The sequence below is a fragment of the Oncorhynchus keta genome, chromosome 24 (assembly GCF_023373465.1).
Source record: "Oncorhynchus keta strain PuntledgeMale-10-30-2019 chromosome 24, Oket_V2, whole genome shotgun sequence".
Lineage (NCBI taxonomy): Eukaryota > Metazoa > Chordata > Actinopteri > Salmoniformes > Salmonidae > Oncorhynchus > Oncorhynchus keta.
Window position 1 is genome coordinate 40,105,851 of NC_068444.1, and position 20,326 is coordinate 40,126,176.

Consider the following 20,326-nt stretch of genomic DNA (forward strand, 5'->3'; position numbering starts at 1 on the left):
GTTTTGTATAGTTTGTATTCAGTGTTCAGTGCTTTCTTTAATTAAAAATAATCATGAACACATACCACGCTGTATTTTGGTCAGTTCCTTACGACGATCATGACACTCTTTATTACTCTTCACTATTACTCTTCACTTTCTCTCACACACACATACAGTTGAAGTCAGAATTTCACATACACTTTAGCCAAATACATTTAAACTCAGTTTAATCCTAGTAAAATTCCCTGTTTTAGGTGTAAAATGTCAGAATAAGTGTAGAGAGAATTATTTATTTCAGCTTTTATTTCTTTCATCACAATCTTAAAATGAGAAACTTAAATCCAGTTTACCTAATTTCTACCAGCATGTCACCTCTGCTACCAGAGGGGAACAAAACTCTAGACCACTTCCACACACAGAGACGCATACAAAGCTCTCCCTCCAAATCTGACCATAATTATATCCTCCTGATTCCTGCTTACAAGCAAAAACTAAAGCAGGAAGCACCAGTGACTCGCTCAATACAGAAGTGGTCAGATGACGCGAATGATACGCTACAGGACTGTTTTGCTAGCACAGGCTGGAATATGTTCGGGATTCATCCAATGGCATTGAGGAGTACACCACCTCAGGCACCGGCTCATCAATTAGTGCATCAACGACGTCGTCCCCACAGTAACCGAACGTACATATCCCAACCAGAAGCATGGATTACAGGCAACATCCGCAGTGAGCAAAGGCTAGAGCTGCCCATTTCAAGGAGCGGGACACTAATCCGGATGCTTGTAAGAAATCCCGCTATGCCCTCAGACGAATCATAAAACAGGTAAAGAGTCAATACAGGATTAAGATTAGATCCTACTACACCGGCTCTGATGCTCGTCAGATGTGGCAGGGCTTGAAAACTATTATGGACTACAAAGGCAAACCCAGCTGTGAGCTGCCCAGTGACGTAAGCCTACCAGACGAGTTAAATGCCTTTTGTCCTCGCTTCGATGCAATCAACACTGAATCATGCATGAGAGCACCAGCTGTTCCAGACAACTGTGTGAATACGCTCTCCATAGCCGATTTGAGCAAGACCTTTAAACAGTTCAATATTCACAAAGCTGCAGGGCCAGATGGATTACCAGGATGTGTACTCAAAGCATGCGCGGATCAACTGGCAAGTGTCTTCACTGACATTTTCGATCACTCCCTGACCTAGTCTGTAATACCAACATGTTTCAAACAGACCACCATAGTTCCTGTGCGAAAGCGAAAGTAACCTCCCTAAATGATTACCACCAGTAGCACTCACGTCGGTAGTCATGAAACGCTTTGAAAGGCTGGTCATGGCTCACATCAACACCATCAATGTGGAAACCCTAGACCCACTCCAATTCGCATACCTCCCAATAGATTCACAGATGACGCAATCGCACTCCACACTGCCCTTTCCCACCTGTGTGGTGCCAGGAAAACAACCTCTCCCTCAATGTGAGCAAGACAAAGGAGCTGATCGTGGACTGTAGGACTGTAGGAAAAGGAGGGCCGAACAGGCCCCCATTAACATTGACGGGGCTAAAGTGGTCCAATCACGCCAAGACAGTTGTGAAGAGGGCATAACAACACATTTTCCCCCTCAGAAGACTGAAAAGATTTGGCATTGGTCCCTAGATCCTCAAAAAGTTATACAGCTGCACCATCGAGAGCATCCTGACCGGTTGCATCACCGCCTGGTATGGCAACTGCTCGGCATCTGACCGTAAGATGCTACAGAGGGTAGTGCATATGGCCCAGTATATCACTGGAGCCAAGCTTCCTGACATCCAGGACCTATATACTAGGCAGTGTCAGAAAAAGGATCCCAAATATTGTCAAAGACTCCAGTCACCAAGTCATAGACTGCCCCTCTCCTTTATTTTTACACTACTGCTACTCGCTGTTTATTATCAATGCATAGTCACTTTACAAGTTACCTCGACTAACCTTTACCCTCACACAATGACTCGGTACAGGTACCCCTGTATATAGGCTCGTGGTTTTTGTGTAATTTTCTTGTGTTACTTTTTGATTATATTTTTTAAACTTTAGGTTATTTAGTAAATATTTTTTAACTAACAATGCAGTTCAAGAAATAGAGTTAAGGGCTTGTAAGTAAGCATTTGTTGTATTCAGCGCCTGTGACAAATAACATTTGATTGGATCTAGGCATGAGGAAGTAAAAGCATGTATGCGTTTCTCCAGATCAATGACTAAGATAAAACTTGTCTTTAACATATTTCTTAGATGATAAAAGCAAGACTTGACAACCTTTTTTTTTAACCTGCAACTCGAGGTTTAGGTCAGAGTCAAAGAAGATAGCAAGGTTTCTGGTCGTATGTGTTACAATTTTGGACAAATGACCAACTTATCTACAATCTGAGTTTAAGCAATACAACGACCTCTGAGGGTGTGACAGAGGGTGCACAGAGGGACATGCCAAAATGCATAATTTTGCACTTTAGCAAGTATTTATTCATATTAAACTGTACATGAAGTATATATTAAAGGGCACTTCATTTAATATAACAGGCTTTTAAAACTCAATATTGGTGCACAATTTCTACTCAACATATCAAAGGGACGCAACAGTGACTTATTTCGTGGACCGGCCCATTTGATGGTCAGGTTGAGGTGGTCAGAGAGAGCATGGTAATTGTGTTTATGAATGTCATTGGGTTTATCTTGGTCAATGCGTGTCTATTCTTAGACTTCACTTTCTCTAAAAGCATTCCGTGCATGTTGTCTAGTAAAAAGAGACAATTACTCTTTGTTCCGTGGGTACACCGCGCCTCCATCACAGTTACAAGTGGAAGAGTGAGTGGTCATTTGTCCATACATAGATTTGTCATTTTACAAAGTGGTTGTTGAATTCTAGCTCCAATTTGGGTGGGAGTAGACTCATCCCATCCCTCAGGTGTGGCTCCAAGTGCAGGGGTGACATGTGACTGCGAGATAAGTTAATTTGATGCATTGCGGAGTTGTTATGAGCTGCTATGATACCATACGTTACAATACTTTATTGTGCATTTGCATATACAGTACCAGTCAAAAGTTTGGACACACCTACTCATTCAAGGGTATTTCTTTATTTGGACTATTTTCTACATTGTGATGCCTCGAGGACAAGTGTATGTTAAGCTCGGTACATCACTTGGTTGAGAAAAACACAGAGCCTAACATGTGCTCTATGACGGAAGGCCCTCTAAATGCACATGTATTTCTCGTCCTATAAATACACGGGCAGATCAAAGTTATCACACTCTGTGAATGCGTTCTGTATCAGCCCCATGCACAGATTCAAGGCTTAGGTAAGAGCCTGGACAGGCCACTCCATCCAGTTTCTCACCACAGGTGTATTTCAGACAACAAGATCCTAGCTATTACCGAGGTACTGAGTGTCTGTAGTGGGTACAGGCTCAGTCCCACGGGGCCTGGTTCTCTGACACTGCCTTAGAACAAACCTAATCACCACCTGGGATTCATCACCCGTATTAATGCACAGCCGCGCTCTGTCCCTGTCCCCAGCCCAGGGAAACAGAGAGAATAGAACATACATTGATTACATGCATAACGGACTACACATTAGACCCCACCCCCCTTCCTATGGCGATGTAATTTACTGTTTAACCCTTTCAGTCATGCACAAAATAGAAATTAGTGCATCTATCTTAGATCTTTGATTGGATTTGATTAGATCATAGTGCTATCTCATACGATCACACACAGGCTATGCCATAAATGTCAGTGTATGACAGTTTGCATAGATTAACAGTTGATGTATATAGTTTTAAGTAAACAGAGAGAGAGAGAGTGTGAAAGAGAGGTAGAGAGAGACAAAGTCATCACTAAAACACATTCAGAAGTGTATTCTGTCCAGTTTCCACAGCATTGACCTTATACCCCCTCGACGAGACAGAAGGACAGAAGACTGAAACCCTTTTGAAATTCAACCCATTCTAAAACAACAGCAATGGTTTCTATGCAAAGCACTGTGTGCTCCTACAGTATAAGACCTGACTGGCTATTGTGAGAATGAATCGGCTATGGATACAAAGACTGTGTAATTTGTGCAGGGGATTGAGACGCTCAATCGGTAATCCATCTGTAATCATTTTAATCAAGAGTGAAATCTTATCTCATGAATATAAAGCGCTTTAATTGTCCATGGGGCTTATTCAGACCCGAGTTACTCACACATAAATGGTTTGCTTCTGATGCTAAGCAGGGTTGGTCCTGGTCAGTCCCTGGATTGGAGACCAGATGCTGCTGGAAGAGGTGTTGGAGGGCCAGTACCATGCACCCTTTCATCTGGTCTAAAAAACATAATAATATCCCAATGCCCCAGGGCAGTGATTGGGGACATTGCCCTGTGTAGGGGGATGTTAAATGGGTGTCTAGACTCTCTGTGGCCACTAAAGATCCCATGGCACTTATTGTAAGAGTAGGAGTGTTAACCCTGATGCCCTGGCTAAATTCCCAATCTGGCCTTCATGGCCACCTAATCATCCCCAGCTTACAATTGGCTCATTCATCTACTCTCCCCTGTAACTATTCCCCAGGTCATTGCTGTAAAATGAGAATGTGCTCACAGTCAACTTACCTGGTAAATAAGGGTTAAATAGTACAATTAAATAAATGGTAGATTTGCGTCAGAAACTTAAGCTAAACAAGCAGTTTTAGACAAAATGATCATCAGTTAGCCGAGATAGATAGATACATTGAGATCTATCGCTTTCAACTCCAACTCCAACTCTGTGACCACAACTGTTTCCATGCTATTGCTTGATGAGAGTTTTGAACATGAAAAGTTATTAATAAACAAATTAGGTGCATTTGGGCAGTCTTGATACCACATTTTGAACAGAAATACAATGTTTCATTGGATCCGTCTGAAACGTTGCACATACACTGCTGCCATCTAGTGGCCAGAATGTAAGTTGCACCTGGGCTGGAATAATAAATGATGGCCTTTCTCTTGCATTTCAAAGATGATGCTAAAAAAATAAATAAAAAAAACGGTTGTTTTTTTCTTTGTATTATCTTCTACCAGATCTATTGTGTTATATTCTCCTACATTCCCACAAACTTCAAAGTGTTTCCTTTCAAATGGTACCAATAATATGCATATCCTTGCTTCAGGTCCTGTGCTACAGGCAGTTAGATTTGGGTATGTAATTTTAGGCAAACATTTTTTTTTTTTAAAAAGGGTCTGATCCTTAAGAGTTTCAGGAAGCCAGCCGCACCAATGTGTCAGAGGAAACAGTGTCCAGCTGGTGAATATCACAACCCTGAATAGTACAACCAGAGTACAACCACTGATCAGCACACAGAGAACCAGCCAGACCATTCTCCCAGCTAGGGACGGGGTGTGGGGAAGGAGACGGCCTTGTACGAACGCACACCCAGTGTAAAAGGTCAGCCATCAGTGATAGCTAGGTAGGGTTGGGTATGTCCTGATCCCCCTCTGACTCTGCCAGAGAGAGAGTGTGTGTGTGTGGGGGGGGAACACAGCGTCCTGTGCTCACCTTTGTTAGTCGTTATGCAAAAGCACAGCTGTGCAGGATGAAGGCTCCAAAAGACTCACCGTACGATACGAGGATCACAATGTTACTGTACCTTTGCTGTACTGTGCTAGATAGATGGACACATATTGTACACGCAGTCATGCACCACAAACGTCACCCTATTCCTCTGTTTCTGAGCCTATTTCACAGCAGGACATGATGGATAGGATGTACCATTATGACATAGAGAAGGAGCTCACCGAACATCTCACAACATGCTTTATATTAATCTCCGTACCTTATATCCAGGGGTGGAAGTAATGAATTACAGCTACTCACGTTCCTATAATTGAGTAGCTTTTCTGTGTACTTGTACTTTTTTCCAGTGTTTTTGAAAGGCTGTACTTTAACTTAAGTACATTTTGAATGAAGCAGCTGGAACGGTTCACTTGTTTGTCAGTGACAAGTAACATGACCAGATGGACCAATACTACTCAATTTCACACATCACGACAAAACGGCCCAATCACAGCTGTGTATGCAAATCAAATGATGATCGGTTGCAGGATTTTTTTACAGGAAAAAAAAGGTTTCCTAATCAACTTGAAAAATAAATGGAGCCTAACGAGTTTGAGCAGGTTCAGGAGACAATACAGACACACACAGAGACAGAGCCAGTGGCCAGGTCTTCTGAAGACCACTAGGTAGGAAATCCCTGGCTGCATCTCAAAGAACACTTCAGCTTCAAGCAGAGAAGTGGAGACAGTGTAATTGAGTGATTCTGCAACTACGGGCACTTCTATGTCCTCGGGTCAATTTTGTTTTTTTAATATATATATTTTTTAAATACAAATATTTGTATGGAATCTGACCATGGAATCACACCATGCTTTTTTAAACACCTCTTTATCACGTATTTTGCCCTTGTCCCTGACCCAGACTTTTAAACTTCTATGTTTTTCTATGAGAAAACATGAATAATTACAATTTTTATAATGTTATGTACTACAGAAAGAGTCTATTAAATAAAATCTATATCAATGTTTATTTTGAGTATGGCCTTTATATTGTTTTTTAGACAAAATATACCTGTCCTTTGGGAGTGGCGTCATTTCTACCACTGAAGACAAATTCCTCATTAAAAAAGTATTTAAGAGAATGTTAATTTAGTTACCATGGAAACATATTGTGACACTGAAGCACATGGCTGCAGTGGACAGTTGTTCCAGATGTGATGTCCAGAGGTAAATATTACAATCGTCAGTCATTTCCAAACAGGCTATAATTTCTTTAATTTGTGGTAGAACTTTTTTCAATTTTATATATTTAGTCTAAACGATATGCTAGCTGTAATACTAACCAAAGCATGCTAAGCAGTCTGTCAATTTTCATCACAGTCATTTCCATCACAAACGTAATGTTGGTAGAAATGACAGAAATCCATTATCTTACTCGTTTTTACTTTACTTTTTTTTAAAAACGTTAGGCTTATTTAACCATGTTTTAAATGAATTGAATCTAGAAAATGCTTCAAGGTGTGCACAAGTTGAAAACTAAGTAGTATTTGTCTTTATTATTATTTAGAAGATGCCACATAAAACAGCACAGAGGTCACAGACATATAGAAACAAAATAAAAATATTATCCTATACGACACCAGGAACACCTGCAAAAAGACAGGGAGAGATACTGGAGGAAAAATATTAATCTATCTCTGAGCTTACAAAGCGAGAACAAATGAGGGCAAATGAAAACAGGCCATCAAGTCTTCAATACTCCAGGAAAAATCAGTATAACAGAATTAGCACTGCCACAGAAGAGAAAATCACTAGATTCTATGAACATGATGTCAAAAGTAGAGCAACAAAAGGGAAAAAGGACACTAACGAAGAACAAGAAGAAAAAGCAGAAGCGCTTCTTGAATGGCACAATTCAGAACCTTTATCAGAAGTTTAAAAGGGAATATTCAGAAATTCAAATTTCCTACTGTGAATTCTGCAAAAGACGTCATTTTTGGGTTGTCAAGCCAGCAGCCAAGATAGGGACACATGCCTTTGCAAAACCCACACCAATCTTCACTTCATGGTGGACAAACTACAGTATCACAAAGTGATCAGCTGCAGCAACATTGAGAAAGCTTTTGAGTGTTTGTGCTGTGAGAACCTGAAGAGTGCATGTATAGAGAGTGCTCCCTTTGTCAAGCAAAAGAGCTTAAAACATCTGACTTTGATGCTGGTGAGCAGACATGGTGGTTTCAGTGGAAAAACAAAGCTGAAGAGAGAGAGAGAGGGAAACATGTAGAAGTTCACTGTACATTTGACAGTAAAATAAAAAGTTGTGGCACACTGTAGATTGTATTGGAAGACAGTACAACATTCGACACCAATACTACAAATGAGAGAATTAAAAGATAATCTAGGGAAAGAGGATATCATTGTGCAAATTGACATTGCAGAGAACTACCTGTGTAAATGGCCAATGAGAGACAACATCATATGGTACAGACAGTGACCAAAAGGCACATGGAGCTGGATGCCTTGGTCTGGGAGGAACTTAGCGCTCTTTCTAAGCCTTAGATACACTTGTAAACTCACTATACAGTACATACAAAGCAGGGCATAACAACATACATTAAATAAAACATGTGTAGCTCTCAATGAACTATTCTGTAATGAGGTCTGTGTGTAGCTTGTGTAGAGGAGTCAGGCGCAGGACAGCAGATATGAGTATATAAACGTAATTACTCAAAAATAGACAAATATGATACTATAAAGCGAGCCCACATAACAGACCTTATTACATACATTACATTTACATTTAAGTCATTTAGCAGACGCTCTTATCCAGAGCGACTTACAAATTGGTGCATTCACCTTATGACATCCAGTGGAACAGCCACTTTACAATAGTGCATCTAAATCTTTTAAGGGGGGGATTACTTTATCCTATCCTAGGTATTCCTTAAAGAGGTGGGGTTTCAGGTGTCTCCGGAAGGTGGTGATTGACTCCGCTGTCCTGGCGTCGTGAGGGAGTGTGTTCCACCATTGGGGAGCCAGAGCAGCGAACAGTTTTGACCGGGCTGAGCGGGAACTGTACTTCCTCAGTGGTAGGGAGGCGAGCAGGCCAGAGGTGGATGAACGCAGTGCCCTTGTTTGGGTGTAGGGACTGATCAGAGCCTGAAGGTACTGAGGTGCCGTTCCCTCACAGCTCCGTAGGCAAGCACCATGGTCTTGTAACGGATGCGAGCTTCAACTGGAAGCCAGTGGAGAGAGCGGAGGAGCGGGGTGACGTGAGAGAACTTGGGAAGGTTGAACACCAGACGGGCTGCGGCGTTCTGGATGAGTTGTAGAGGTTTAATGGCACAGGCAGGGAGCCCAGCCAACAGCGAGTTGCAGTAATCCAGACGGGAGATGACAAGTGCCTGGATTAGGACCTGCGCCGCTTCCTGTGTGAGGCAGGGTCGTACTCTGCGGATGTTGTAGAGCATGAACCTACAGGAACGGGCTACCGCCTTGATGTTAGTTGAGAACGACAGGGTGTTGTCCAGGATCACGCCAAGGTTCTTAGCGCTCTGGGAGGAGGACACAATGGAGTTGTCAACCGTGATGGCGAGATCATGGAACGGGCAGTCCTTCCCCGGGAGGAAGAGCAGCTCCGTCTTGCCGAGGTTCAGCTTGAGGTGGTGATCCGTCATCCACACTGATATGTCTGCCAGACATGCAGAGATGCGATTCACCACCTGGTCATCAGAAGGAGGAAAGGAGAAGATTAATTGTGTGTCGTCTGCATAGCAATGATAGGAGAGACCATGTGAGGTTATGACAGAGCCAAGTGACTTGGTGTATAGCGAGAATAGGAGAGGGCCTAGAACAGAGCCCTGGGGACACCAGTGGTGAGAGCGCGTGGTGAGGAGACAGATTCTCGCCACGCCACCTGGTAGGAGCGACCTGTCAGGTAGGACGCAATCCAAGCGTGGGCCGCGCCGGAGATGCCCAACTCGGAGAGGGTGGAGAGGAGGATCTGATGGTTCACAGTATCGAAGGCAGCCGATAGGTCTAGAAGGATGAGAGCAGAGGAGAGAGAGTTAGCTTTAGCGGTGCGGAGCGCCTCCGTGATACAGAGAAGAGCAGTCTCAGTTGAATGACTAGTCTTGAAACCTGACTGATTTGGATCAAGAAGGTCATTCTGAGAGAGATAGCGGGAGAGCTGGCCAAGGACGGCACGTTCAAGAGTTTTGGAGAGAAAAGAAAGAAGGGATACTGGTCTGTAGTTGTTGACATCGGAGGGATCGAGTGTAGGTTTTTTCAGAAGGGGTGCAACTCTCGCTCTCTTGAAGACGGAAGGGACGTAGCCAGCGGTCAGGGATGAGTTGATGAGCGAGGTGAGGTAAGGGAGAAGGTCTCCGGAAATGGTCTGGAGAAGAAAGGAGGGGATAGGGTCGAGCGGGCAGGTTGTTGGGCGGCCGGCCGTCACAAGACGCGAGATTTCATCTGGAGAGAGAGGAGAAAGAGGTCAGAGCACCGGGTAGGGCAGTGTGAGCAGAACCAGCGGTGTCGTTTGACTTAGCAAACGAGGATCGGATGTCGTCGACCTTCTTTTCAAAATGGTTGACGAAGTCATCTGCAGAGAGGGAGGAGGGGGGGAGGGGAGGAGGATTCAGGAGGGAGGAGAAGGTGGCAAAGAGCTTCCTAGGGTTAGAGGCAGATGCTTGGAATTTAGAGTGGTAGAAAGTGGCTTTAGCAGCAGAGACAGAGGAGGAAAATGTAGAGAGGAGGGAGCGAAAGGATGCCAGGTCCGCAGGGAGGCGAGTTTTCCTCCATTTCCGCTCGGCTGCCCGGAGCCCTGTTCTGTGAGCTCGCAATGAGTCGTCGAGCCACGGAGGCGGGAGGGAGGACCGAGCCGGCCTGGAAGATAGGGGACATAGAGAGTCAAAGGATGCAGAAAGGGATACAATACAAACATGGTGTGTAAGACAAAGCCAAAACTAATGGAAAATTAAAAGTGGATCGGCGATGGCTAGAAGGCCGGTGACGTCGACCGCCGAACGCCACTCGAACAAGGAGAGGGACCGACTTTAGCGGAAATCGTGACAATACCCCCCCTTGATGTGCGGCTCCAGCAGCGCACCGACACGCGGGGACAACCCAGAAGACGAGGCGCAGGGCGATCCGGATGGAGACGGTGGAACTCCCGCAGAAACAAAGATTCCAAGACGTCCTCCACCGACACCCAGCATCTCTCCTCCGGACCGTACCCCTCCCACTCCACGAGGTACTGAAGGCCCCTCGCCCGACGCCTCGAGTCCAGGATGGCTCGAACAGCATACGCCGGGGCCCCTCGATGTCCGGAGGGGGCGGAGGAACCTCCCGCACCTCAGACTCCTAGAGTGGACCAGCCACCACCGGCTTGAGGAGAGACACATTGAACAAGGGATTAATACGGTAATCTGGGGAAGCTGTAACCTGTAGCATACCTCATTCAATCTCCTCAGAACTTTGAATGGCCCCACAAACCGCGGACCCAGCTTCCGGCAGGGCAGGTTTCGGGTCGAGAGCCAGACCCGGTCCCCCCTTCAGCAGTGAGGTAATGGGAGCTGCTACCTGACCAAAACCCCTGATAAACCTCCGGTAGTAGTTGGCAAACCATAGAAACCGCTGCACTTCCTTTACCCTGGTGGGAGTCGGCCAATAACGCACAACTGAAATGCGGTCACTCTCCATCTCCACACCTGAAGTGGAAATGCGGTACCCTAGGAAGGAGATAGACAGTTGGAAGAACAGACATTTCTCAGCCTTGAAGTACAGGACATGCTCCAACAGTCGACCAAGCACCATGCGCACCAGGGACATGCTCGACACGTGTAGTGGAGTATTTCAGAATGTAGTCCATATACACCCCTACACCCTGCCCATGCAGGTCCCGGAAAATCTTGTCAACAAAGGCCTGGAAGACTGATGGAGCATTCATCAACCCGTACGGCATGACGAGATACTCATAGTGCCCTGAGGTGGTACTAAATGCAGTCTTCCACTCGTCCCCCTCTCGATCACACTGGCGATGAGAGGCAGCGGGTAGCTGTACCTCAGTGATCTGATTGATACCCCAATAGTCAATGCACGGGCGCAGACCTCCATCCTTCTTCTTCACAAAAAATAAACTCAAGGAGGCAGCTGAAGTGGAGGGCCGAATGTACCCCGGCCCCAGAGATTCGGAGACATATGTTTCCATAGACGCCGTCTCCTGGGAAGTGCTGCGTCTACCAGGAGATTTATCGCACAATCCCCCAGTCGATGGGGTGGTGATTGAGTCTCCTTCTTACAGAAAGCGAGAGTCTGGACTTTCCACTGTAGTCGCACCGATGGAAACCAGATGGCTAGAAGGCCGGTGATGTCGACTGCCGAACGTGACATCTTCCCTCTATTTGTAGCATCTAAGTATAGTCAAGTTCCAGTATTTTGGAATCTTACTTTGTCTTATATTAATGAAATCTTTAACAATGGTTGTTCAAAATGTTTGCAATAAAATATTGTTTTCATTTAAAACCACACCTTGTCATTTCCATCACAACTCATATATTTGAAGTAAATGAGTATATTATGTATAATTTACATACATTTATTTGTTTTAGATATGGAAATCATATGGTTGTTATCATAATCTCACAAAAAGGTTGGGTTTAAATATCTTATTTTTCATGAGAAATAAATACTTTCAGCTGTCACCGAGGCAAGTTCATACATTCAGGCGTTGTATTGAATTAATAATATTAGGAAAACCTTAAAAATCACTTTAAATAATATTCAATACAAGTTCATTTACAAATGTATAAGAAATCAGTTATAAATAAATTGTATGATATTTCATTTTCAACTAAAATGGATCTTTAATGACGTGATGGAAATATGGCTGTCTGGGAAAAATGACAAAAATATATACATTCCTGAATAGTAGCCATTATCAGATATATATTTCCTGGACAAATCAAAGTACAATACTGGTAAAATGGTGTTTGAATAAGTTTCAATTTCTGAAAGTTTGCACGGCCAAAGTGCCCAAAGTTGCATAATAACCCAATTATGGATTGTAAGCTCTGCTTACCCAAGATGTGATGGGGGTGGCTGCCTACAAAAACTCTGCATCAAACTTGAGGAAACATGTAATGGTACAAAAAGTAAAGTTATAAATATATTTTATGGCCATGAATGGCGTTTATTGTGTAGGCTATGTAATTTAGCAAACAAAGTGTTTCTACTAGCCAGTTGCATTCAATCTTTAGCATAATGCTAAGGTTAGCTAGCTCATCCTGTTGCTAGCTAGTGCGGGCCACTACCGCATTGACATTATGGTGGCTAGTAGCTAGCCATCCACATAATGTCAGTTGTTGGGGATAGCTAAAAGTGACATCAATGAACTTGTGATGATAAAATAAATAAATCATTTTGAGACCTGATATTTTTAGGTATGTGCATTATCTTTTTTTTGCTTGCTTATTACCTAGCAATACCTGGTTGGATCACTGAGTTTCGAATAATAGCCCAAAATCATGTTTGGTAAAACTATAGTTCTTATAACTTGGGAAAAGAAAGAACAATATTCCCCAACATCCATATGTATTTGGACAGTGACATTATTCAAAACATGCTGTAATTTCTAAATGGTTCATTTGATATGTATAAAAACACCTTCTTATAGCTGACAGTCTGCATTTTAAACCCATTGTCATTGTATCTTTTAAAATCCAATGTGATGGACCATAGAGATAAAACAAAAATGTTGTCATTACCCAAATACTTACAGATTGCACTTTATGTGCTGGTTTAAGTTCATTTGTATACAACCAAACTGGTCAGGCTATGCAATCATTTTGTCCACAGAGGAAACATCCATTAAAGATGACAAACTACAATATGTTCACCTCTGCAACCACAAACAAACAAACCAAGGAACTATCAAACCCCTCTTCAACTTGCAAGCAAAGATGTCTGAAATTATGGCAGTGGGAGGAGCCAGGTGTGTCTCACAGGCAACCGTTAACACGCTTGTCATTCATTTGATCTGTGAAGGCCAACAGCCATTCTCTGTGGTCGAACAACCAGCTTTTAAAGAGTTGGTAACCAACCTGCAACCTCAATGCAAAGTCATCTCCAGACCTACTGTTCATTCAAGAATACATGAAGAACTCAGTTATGGCACACCTTGGCAGGGTAAATTATGTTGCCACCACCACTGATTGTTGGACAGCTCATCAAAGGAGTTACATCGGGGTCACAGTGTGTCAAATCAGAGGGCCTGTTGGCCGGACCTATGGGGGTGCCACAGGGTTAAATTCTCGGGCCGACTCTTTTCTCTATATATATCAATGATGTCGCTCTTGCTGCTGGTGATTCTCTGATCCACTTCTACGCAGATGACACCATTCTGTATTCTCCTGGCCCTTCTTTGGACACTGTGTTAATTAACAAACATCCAAACAAACTTCAATGCCAAACAACACTCCTTCCGTGGACTCCAACTGCACTTAAATGCTCGCAAAACTAAATGCATGCTCTTTAATCTAGTTGGGCGCACCTGCCCGACTAGCATCACTACTCTGGACGGTTCTGACTAAAAATATGTGGAGAACTACAAATACCTAGGTGTCTGGTTAGACTGTAAACTCTCCTTCTAGACTCACATTAAGCATCTCCAATCCAAAATTACATCTAGAATTGGCTTCCTATTTCCTATTTCTCCTTCACTCATTCTGCTAAACATACCCATGCAAAACTGACTATTCTACCGATCCTTGACTTCGGCTATGTCATTTACAAAATAGCCTCCAAATTACTCAGCAAATTGGATGTAGTCCATCACAGTGCCATCCGTTTTGTCACCAAAACCCCATATACTACCCACCACTGCGACCTGTATTCTCTCGTTGGCTGGCCCTCGCTTCATATTATTCGCCAAACCCATTGACTCCAGGTCATCTTTGCTAGGTAAAGCCCCGCCTTACCTCAGCTCACTGGTCACCATAACAACACCCACCCGTAGCACGCGCTCCAGCAGGTATATTTCACTGATCATCCCCAAAGTCAACACCTGCTTTGGCCGCATTTCCTTCCAGTACTCTGCTGCCAATGACTGGAACAAATTGCAAAAATCACTGAAGGTGGAGACTTATATCTCCCTCACTAACTTTAAGCATCAGCTTTCAGAACAGCTTACCGATCACTGCACCTGTACATAGCCCACCCAACTACCTCATCCACATATTGTTATTTATTTGTGCTCTTTTGCACCCCAGTATCCTTATTTGCACATCATCATCTGCACATCTATCACTCCAGTGTTAATGAACAATTTAAATTATTATTTCGCCACTATGGCCTATTTATTGCCTTACCTCCCTAATCTTACTACATTTGGACACACGCTATATAGATTTTTCTATTGTGTTATTGACTGTATGTTTATTTATCCCATGTGTAACTCTGTTGTTGTTTTTGTCGCACTGCTTTGCTTTATCTTTGCCAGGTCGCGGTAGTAAAACAGAACTTGTTCTCAACTGGCCTACCTGGTTAAATAAAGGTTAAATAAATCAAATCAAAAATTAAAACATGTCACTGGATAGATGAAGAAACTCTGGTGAGACATTCTGCTGCACTCGCTTGCAAGAGACTGAGAGGTTCCCACACATTTGATGTGCTTGCAGGTGCCCTCAATGACATCCATTGTGCATACAGGATCAGGGGGAAAGTGGTAAGAACCACAGACAGTGGATAAAATGTCATCAAAGCATTCAATGTTTTTGGTGAGCAGAGCCAGGCAGTCGAGTCAGCAGACCGAGACTCAGATGCTGAAGAGCCAGCAGAGCAGGTTGAATACCAAGACACCTATTCCATCCTGGAAAATGACAGTGGCCTAGAATATCAACTCCCTCAGCATCAACGGTGTGCACGTCACCTGCTGAACCTCATTGCAACAACATATTCTGCTTTGCCAGGAACAAATAGTGATGGCTACAAAAGGTTATCCAGGTGGTCTTTTGCCAAATGCCATGTTGAATAAAACGAGGCGGTCAACCTTAGCTGCTGAAGTTGTAGAGAATGAGTGCAAACTGCAGTTGATCCGTCCAAATCAAACACATTGGAACTCCACTTACATTTACGTGTGATCCTCTACACAGCCAGGTATCATACAAGAGAAGGGGGAGGATGCCATAAGAAATGTGTGTGACGAACTAGAAGTGAAAATGTGAGTAGCAATTATTTGAATCAATGTAATGTTTTCCTACGACAGTAATATTTTTTGTCCATGAAACGTTAGAATTCTAAGAGGTATTACATTTACCTTACCTTAACTTTCAGGCTGAGCCCGGCAGAAATGTCCTTCTTGAATGAGCACTGCAAAGTGATGAAGCCTTTGGTCTCAGCTTTGAACATTCTACAGTCTGAGACCAACACGCATATGGGGTGGCTGCTGCCAGTGATCCTCTTACTAAAAACAAAACTTCAAAGGCTGGAAGCATCTTGCCAAATGTGCCTACCACTTATCAGAGCCATTCAGAATGGTCTCCAAAAGCGTTTTGGAGAAATAAGGGAGGAACCACAGCTTATTGCTGCTGCAATCCGTCTGACCAAGTTCAAGACGTCTTGGACTGACAAAGCTGATGTCATCACATCACATTTTTTTCATTATTTAAGTTGCATTGCATGTGCTGGACAATAACCTTTGCAATATAACTATGTTTGGGTACAGCCAGACATGGACTCACCTCAGCATTAGAGAATGTGTTAGGTCTGAATGTATTTGAACAACTCAAATCAATCTCAGTATCTGAGAATAACAAGTGTGGAAGTCTGTGTCAGAGCTATTGCAAAACACCACAGAGTTTGCTGAAACACTGAATATGTGAATGTTGTGTTGTTTCCAATGTAAACGTTTGGCATACCTGAATAATCATCTTGGCACAATCACACAGGACGAGACTGAGCATCTAAGGCAGCATTCATCTGATGAAGATGATTTATTTTCATCACTGACAAGCAAACAGTCAAAAGGTACAGGGGAGCTGGATGGGCATCTTGCTAGTCCATCGGACAAAATGGATATACTTCATTTGTTTCAGTACATAAAGACGTTGTCCCTCAAACTCAACACAGGCCTACATCTGCCGCCTGTGAGCGTCTTTTTAGCTGTGCTGGACTGCTCTTCACTGCAAAGCGAGCCAGAAAATCAGCTCCTACTGAAACTGAATGGCAAATTCAGAGAGAAGTGAAGTGTTCGATAGGTAGTTCCAAAAAAGATATACTTTTTGACCATTCCTTTGAACATTTGTGTATGTGAAGTTGAAGATTTAATATTAAAATCAGCTGTGCTGGATCTTAACTTGTTGGTTATTTTCTGGTGTTTTATGGAACATTTAGCCTGTCAAGCATTACATGTAAACAATATTACATCAACAGTAGTATATAGAAAAGTTTTTTTTAAATGTACATGCATTTGTTTGTGAAGCCTGCATTCAATTGTCACACTCTTTTCACATGAACTTCCATTCTTGTAAAAGGAGAATAAAAATAACCATCACAATTGAAAAAGCTCATTATTTTAGAAGTAACTTTTACTCTGAGAACTTTTTAAATGTGCTACACTTTACTTGTACTTGAGTAGTTTTTAACTCCAGTACTTTTACTTCTACTTGATTACCATTTCATTAAAGTAACAGTACTTCTACTTGAGTAGGATTTTACAGTATTCTTTCCACCCATGCTTATATCTTAGGACCTGCCTATATAGACGGGTTGGTTGACAAAGTCACAAACTTGATGAGCTCGCAATCAATGTGGATGGAGACACTGTGTTGTTATGATTCTGAACGGTTAGATAGCTAACAACAATTACAAGAAGCTGCCATGTGGGGAATCATAGGTGGCTTGTTTCAGCTAGTTTTATCTTGTTCTTGTCACAATCGTCGTATTGAGGAGACCAAAGCGCAGCTTGGTGTGAATACATACTTTTAATTAAAGACAAAAAAAACACAAAGTACACTAAACAAACAAAACTAACTAACTAACTAACTAACTAACTAACTAACTAACTGTGACCACTATAGCAACTGAGTGCTAACATGCAACATCACATAGACAATAACCCACGAACCAAACTGGAAAATGGCAACCTAAATAGGTTCCCCAATCAGAGACAGCGATAAACAGCTGCCTCTGATTGGGAACCAATCCAGGCCACCATAGGCCTACAATATGCCTAGACTAGACCCACACCTAGACTAGACACACACCTAGACATACAAAACCCTAGATGAGACAAAAACACACCTAACCTAACCAAAATATATATATAAAAAACAAAGAATACTCAGGTCAGGGCGTGACAGTTCTTGATATCATGTGTTGTTTTTAGGTGTTTTGACTAATTTCATGTGAATGCTAAATAACAACTCTAACGATCTATTTGAGAGACAACAACTGCTAATTGTGCAAATACATTTATGTTTCCAATAAACATTTGGAGACAAAATATCTAAGCAAACCCCATCTGTTTCGCCCCGTAGTTGCGCACCAGTCGGTTTACATTTGCACCATCTATTACCTGGCTATATTGGGGAATATGACTCACACAATGCATTTTACCCTGCTACCTCAGTTTCTGTCACCTGTAGGAAACAGGGGAAAATAGCAAACGTACTTGGAGCGTTAAAAATGGAGGGAAGAAAGGGAGAGAGAGAAGGGAAAAGGTCTACCCTCTGCTAAGCAGCGCTGGAGATTACTCAGGGGAAGGCAGGCAGTTCAGTCAATGTTCCATGGGGGCTTCTATTTGCGTGTGTATTTAGACATATTTCTCTACATTACCATATGGCATATGGAGAGGGTTAGCATATGGAGAGGGTTAGCAGCGACCGTCACAGGGCAACCCATACTCCACAGGCCACAGGCAAACATGCAGGCCACCCATGGGAGTGTGAGGCAGGGGGGAATGACCCCAGTGACCTGAACTCCCTATGTCTATCTCTCTCTTTCGTCACTCACTCTGAACTTGCCAAGTCTCTCCCTCTCTCTTTATTTATAAAAAAACATCTTCAATATAATTTCCAGGTTCCAATAAATATTGATGCGTGCCGCTATCAAAATTTCCATTTTCTTGTTGGGTACTAATAACATATGATTAGCATACATTTATGGCCTACATTTTCAAAATGACTAACTCGTTAAATGATTAACAGTTTTAGAATAAGGAAATTATGCGAGATGTCATTTCCAAACCAGGGCAAAACTTCCTCCAGCGAGCGTGGGTTGTCAATGTGATAATGTTGTTTTCATCAAATACCCTACTCCTTGCAAGTTGTGTAGCCTATGAATACACTGTATATAAGCCATATGTGATGATGATCAGCTGGGACAATAAGTGTTTTGGACTACCATCAATGGAATAACTGTTGTTTACAAAGTTTACAAGGACAAAAAGGACGAAAGGACCCTGAAATTATTTATTTGGATGGTTGACATTATACAGGAAGGTAGTCCACAATTTTCTCATCTATAAATGGTGTGTAAAACAGTTCTTCTGTAGACTATACATTTATGGAGCAAATACAAATGTGTGTTTCGCAAACAGGATATCTAAATGGATAGAAGTAAGATGAAATCCTTATCGTGGAATAGTACCCAAATTCAACACATCAGTGATGCCATTTAGGGAATAAGATTCTGACCACAATGTTTCTGATCGGGCTGAAAATGAAACTGCACATTTTAGAGTGGCCTTTTATTGTCCCCAGCACAAGCGGCACCTGTGTAATGATCTTGCTGTTTAATCAGCTTCTTGATATGCCACACCTGTCAGGTGGATGGATTATCTTGGCAAAGGAGAAATGCTCGCTAACAGGGATGTAAACAAATTTGTGCACAAAATGTGAGAGAAATAAGCTTTTTGAGTGTATGGAAAATGTCTGTGTAAAGGTTTTCTTCTGTGGACGAAGGATCGGACCAAAGCGCAGCATGGTTAGAGTTCAACATGTTTAATAAAGACCATAAACGTGAACACTACAAAATACCAAAACCGAAACAGTCCTATCTGGTGCATAGACACAAAGACAGAAGACAGGAAACAACCACCCACAAAACCCAACACAAAACAGGCTACCTAAATATGGTTCCCAATCACAGACATTGACTAACACCTGCCTCTGATTAAGAACCATATCAGGCCAAACATAGAAATGGGAAAAATAGATAGACAACAGAATGCCCACTCAGCTCACGTCCTGACCAACACTAAAACAAAGAAAACACAAAAGAACTATGGTCAGAACGTGACAGTACCCCCCCCAATGTGTGGACTCCGGCAGCAAAACCTGAACCTATAGGGGAGGGTCTGTCCGCAGTGGCGGCTCTAGCGCAGGACGTGGACCCCACTCCTCCATAGTCTTTGTCCGCTTTAGTCTCCTCCTAGGAACGGCGACCATCGCCACCAACCTTGGATAGGCAATCCTACTAAAGGGCCCCACTGGACTAAACAAACTCCTCCGGACTGAGGGGTAGCTCAGGACTGAGGGGCAGCTCAGGACCGAGGGGCAGCTCAGGACCGAGGGGCAGCTCAGGACCGAGGGGCAGCTCAGGACCGAGGGGTAGCTCCTGGCTGACTGACGGCTCTGGCAGATCCTGGCTGAATGGCGGCTCTGGCAGATCCTGGCTGAATGGCGGCTCTGGCAGATCCTGGCTGAATGGCGGCTCTGGCAGATCCTGGCTGAATGGCGGCTCTGGCAGATCCTGGCTGAATGGCGGCTCTGGCGGCTCCTTGCAGACCGGCGGCTC